Source organism: Heliconius melpomene, chromosome 15 (assembly GCF_056956725.1).
Source record: "Heliconius melpomene rosina isolate 202511_hmr_F chromosome 15, ASM5695672v1, whole genome shotgun sequence".
Classification (NCBI taxonomy): domain Eukaryota; kingdom Metazoa; phylum Arthropoda; class Insecta; order Lepidoptera; family Nymphalidae; genus Heliconius; species Heliconius melpomene.
Genome location: NC_140403.1, coordinates 13,236,922 through 13,241,921, shown reverse-complemented (window position 1 = coordinate 13,241,921; position 5,000 = coordinate 13,236,922). Strand labels below are relative to the sequence as shown.

Sequence of the window (5,000 nt, the reverse complement as noted above, 5' to 3'; positions counted from 1 at the left end):
CCCGTTCAAGACGAACTTGGACAGGAGTGGCGACGACGAGAAAGCGGGACCTCCCGAACACCACATCTCCCGCGATCGTTACAACCGCGGGATTCAGTGCTGGGCTATTTCCTGTTCGCTCGCCGCTACTAAGGAAATCCTGGTTAGTTTCTTTTCCTCCGCTTACTAATATGCTTAAATTCGGCGGGTGATCCTCCCTGATCTGAGGCCAACGATAAAAAAACGAGGCAGACGCGATATCCGTCGGCGCGAAGGCGCCGATCTCGCGGGGCGGGCGTTGGACGCGTTCGATCACAGCGACGATCCGCCGCCGTATCTCACACTTCCGCCACCCTCCTCCCCCGACGAGCGTCGGCGTCGACGCGCACTTCGGACGTCGAGTCCGCCTACTGAGCGTACGCTACCCACTATACTCGCGCTATACGCGAGACGCGCGAGCGTGAACGCACGGAGACATCTCTATCTCGCGTGCGCGCACACCGGATTCGGCGCGGCACTAGTTCAACTCCCGTGGACCCTCTGATTTTTATCTCGAAGGGTACAGGAGAGAACGGGTCGCGCCTCCTCCGTCGGCAATGAGAGGTGTACTCGCATTGCCGTTCGCACAAGTGTGTTGCGAAGCGAGTCGGCGCCGGCCACCGGGGAGGCGGCGCGGCGCACGACATTGGTTGGTCGCATATTTGAACGGACCGCGATAGCGAGCTGTGCGCTCGCACTCGACGGAACCGCCATTTGTACGCGGTCAGCGTACAGTGTGGCATTTGTTTTTATGCAGCCGGCCCTCAGACAGGAGTGGTCCTGGATGTAACCCCACGGACCGCAATGTGCGTTCGAAATGTCGATGTTCAAATGTGTCCTGCAGTTCACACTATGACGCGCAGTTAACTGCGTTCTTCATCGACCCGCGAGCCAAGTGATCCACCGTTCAGGGTAGTGGTTTGTTTATTTTGCGCGATCAGTAAAGACCAACGCAAAAATAACATGTTTAAAAATGTTTGAAACGTGTCACGAACATTGTCGACTACGTCGACATCATCAACAACCACACTCGCCGCACGTGGACTCGTCGGAGACGACGTGCGTAGAGATTATGGATGTTCAATTTGTTTGTTTGTTTGTGATCTACCGACGATCGGCGCCGGGCCACGCCCACCACGCACGAGTGTGCGGAGGAGACGATGCCGGCGCGATCACGGACACACTACAGACAGGGACACGGACATCTGTCGCGGCGCGGAGTCGTTCGCAATACGGGCAAACGTAGAGCTCTCGACTGCCGCCGCGGCGCGACGTCCGTCCGTCCCCCGTCCGACCGCATTATATAGTTTAGCGGAGAACGACCGCCCCCGCAGTATCGACGAGGACGACACACGACATCATCTCGTCGCCGACTAGCGAAAAGTATACGCCTATGGTGGTGTGGACTCGTATAGCGGCGAGCCTGTCAGCAGCGGTGCGATCGACTCGCGGCGCGGATTCTCACCGGTCTGCGTCGATCGCGTTCCACCGCCGGCTCGCCGAGCCGACCACCCCGCACGCACACGTGCACACGTTCCAGCAAGTTTGCAGGGAGCGCGCGCGCGCGCGCGCGCCGGCGGCACTGTTCCGCTCTGTGGCGACGCGATGCACCGTCGTGCGCTCTCGATTTGTTGTCTTTTCGTCGAAAATGTTGCGCGGGCGCTTTCGCTCTCATCGCCTTTTTTTTGTATAATCATATATCTTTGTTATGTGTGATGTATTTCGACAACACACAAACACGTTAATGATCCTTCCGCAGGTTCCCCTACGGAAACCTTGTTACGACTTTTACTTCCTCTAAATGATCAAGTTTGGTCAACTTCCCAGCAACGCCGACGGCCGTGAAGCCACCGCGTGTCGGTCCGAAGACCTCACTAAATCATTCAATCGGTAGTAGCGACGGGCGGTGTGTACAAAGGGCAGGGACGTAATCAACGCGAGCTTATGACTCGCGCTTACTAGGAATTCCTCGTTTATGGGGGATAATTGCAAACCCCAATCCCCAGCACGAAGGAGTTTCAACGGGTTGCCCGGGCCTCTAGGCCAGGGAGAACATGCTGATTCCTTCAGTGTAGCGCGCGTGCGGCCCAGGACATCTAAGGGCATCACAGACCTGTTATTGCTCAATCTCGTGCGGCTCGAAGACGCCGGTCCCTCTAAGAAGAATTTTAATACGTCGCCAGTGAGTTGCGCGACCGAAATCGCGCACACCTAAATGACGACGCCTATTTAGCAGGCTAGAGTCTCGTTCGTTACCGGAATTAACCAGACAAATCGCTCCACCAACTAAGAACGGCCATGCACCACCACCCACCGAATCAAGAAAGAGCTGTTAATCTGTCAATCCTTCCGGTGTCCGGGCCTGGTGAGATTTCCCGTGTTGAGTCAAATTAAGCCGCAGGCTCCACTCCTGGTGGTGCCCTTCCGTCAATTCCTTTAAGTTTCAGCTTTGCAACCATACTCCCCCCGGAGTCCAAAATCTTTGGTTTCCCGGAAGCTGCCCGCCGAGCCATTGTATTAACGTCGGCGGATCGCTAGACGACATATTTACGGTTAGAACTAGGGCGGTATCTAATCGCCTTCGAACCTCTAACTTTCGTTCTTGATTGATGAAAACACCTTTGGCAAATGCTTTCGCTGATGTTCGTCTTGCGACGATCCAAGAATTTCACCTCTAACGTCGCAATACGAATGCCCCCAGTTATCCCTATTAATCATTACCTCGGAGTTCTGAAAACCAACAAAATAGAACCGAGATCATATTCTATTATTCCATGCACGAAATATTCAAGCGGCATTTTGAGCCCGCTTTGAGCACTCTAATTTGTTCAAAGTAAAATTGTCGGCCCATCTCGACACTCACCGAAGAGAACCGCGATAGGATTTTGATATTGAACCGGCGTTTTACCGCCGGCTCACCGACGATATGCTCCGCAGACGTGTCAGTATCACCGCGGATGCGGTGCACCGACAGCGCGGCGCACAAATGCAACTACGAGCTTTTTAACCGCAACAATTTTAGTATACGCTATTGGAGCTGGAATTACCGCGGCTGCTGGCACCAGACTTGCCCTCCAATTGTTCCTCGTTAAAATATTTAAAGTGTACTCATTCCGATTACGAGGCCTCGAAAGAGTCCCGTATCGTTATTTTTCGTCACTACCTCCCCGTGCCGGGAGTGGGTAATTTGCGCGCCTGCTGCCTTCCTTGGATGTGGTAGCCGTTTCTCAGGCTCCCTCTCCGGAATCGAACCCTGATTCCCCGTTACCCGTGACAACCATGGTAGTCGCAGAAACTACCATCGAAAGTTGATAAGGCAGACATTTGAAAGATGCGTCGCCGGTACTTGACCATGCGATCGGCAAAAGTTATCCAGATTCATCAAAATTAACGACTTCGGACGCGAAGCCCTCCGTCGATTGGTTTTGATCTAATAAAAGCACTCATCCCATCACTGGTCAGAGTTCTGATTGCATGTATTAGCTCTAGAATTACCACAGTTATCCAAGTAACTGAGTAAGATCTAAGGAACCAAAACTGATATATTGAGCCATTCGCGGTATCGCCTTAATACGGCTTGCACTGAGACATGCATGGCTTAATCTTTGAGACAAGCATATAACTACTGGCAGGATCAACCAGGGAGCTAACAATAACAACATCGCTAACTCTCGCGTTGTTTTATTTATTTTGTTAAACGTCGAACGCGGGCGTCGAGAGACGCGTCGCGATGACTTTTAAAAAATAAAATTATAATAAATTTTGAACTTTGAAAGCTTACGCGACGAGCGATAACACACAAACAAACAAACAAACAAACGAATGAATGAATGAATGCATGTCGGTTCGCGCGCAAACTATCGCCGCTCCGATATTACACACGACGCGCGCGCCGCACAACGCACGCGCAGACGCCGTCGTCGGTTAGAACGAAGACGAAAGCGGTGGCGGTGTGTGCCGGTGCTCGGTCGCAGTACTGAACGTTCTCTGACGAGATCTTTGATGCGTGCGCAGCGACAACGGTCGCAAAACGCACACAACACACTCTCATAATCTCTCGTTTAACATGAGCGTGAACATGTTGTGTATACAAATCAACGCTCGGTGTTGGAGAGATCGTGGCCAATTTTAAAGGAACGTGTCGCCCCGCAAAGGGTGGCCGCGCACACTGGTATTAGAACGGTCGCTGAACAAACATCGATATAACAATGTATCAAAGTTGATATACGAACAACGCAAATCGTGCGGCGTTGATGCCCGTAATGGGGAGAGACGCGAGACACTCTACGCAAAACTGTGACTACTAATCACAAGAAGAGCGAGAGAGCCCCACAACAAACCCCCACAACAAACATAACCAACCGCACGCGCGCGCCCGTCGACCGACACTGTACAACACCACAATATTATGTGTGGTATGGGTGTGTTGTGTGTATTTATGCGTTATAGTAACACACGAATACTACTACAAAACCTCCGTGGAGGGTCGACTACGCTCATACGTTTGGCTCGTCGACACCTCACATATGTACAGAGCGACGGTCGCGACACTCGGGACGTGCCGACTGACAGACGGACGGCCGGGTGGAATGGTGAATGAGAGTTGATGGGGAGTGAACACCGTGACCAAGAGCACCAGCACCACCACCACCACCACCACCACCACCACCACCACCACCACCGCCACGACCACCGCCACGACCACGACCACCACCACGACCACCACCACGACCACCACCACCACGACCACCACCACCACGACCACCACCACGACCACCACCACCACCACCACCGCATCCACCACCACCACCACCGCATCCACCACCACCACCGCCGCCGGCGCCGCCGCCGCCGCCACCACCACCACGACCACCACCACCACCGCCACCAATACCACCGCCACCACCACCACGACCACCACCACCACCAATACCACCACCACCACCACCACCACCACCACCACCACCACCACCACCACCACC

At 53.8% G+C, this 5,000-nt stretch overlaps 2 non-coding genes and 1 pseudogene across 2 annotated transcripts; all 3 read right to left on the bottom strand.

The window, feature by feature from the left end:
* Positions 1 to 211, bottom strand: part of LOC146531787 (large subunit ribosomal RNA) — a 7,553-nt pseudogene extending 7,342 nt beyond the window's left edge.
* A 565-nt stretch (positions 212 to 776) lies between these two features.
* On the bottom strand, positions 777 to 933 carry LOC146531786 (5.8S ribosomal RNA). The gene has a single exon (XR_014878815.1). It is a non-coding gene; the product is annotated as a 5.8S ribosomal RNA (ribosomal RNA).
* An 827-nt stretch (positions 934 to 1,760) lies between these two features.
* On the bottom strand, positions 1,761 to 3,663 carry LOC146531785 (small subunit ribosomal RNA). The gene has a single exon (XR_014878825.1). It is a non-coding gene; the product is annotated as a small subunit ribosomal RNA (ribosomal RNA).
* Between the last annotated feature and the right edge of the window lie 1,337 nt (positions 3,664 to 5,000).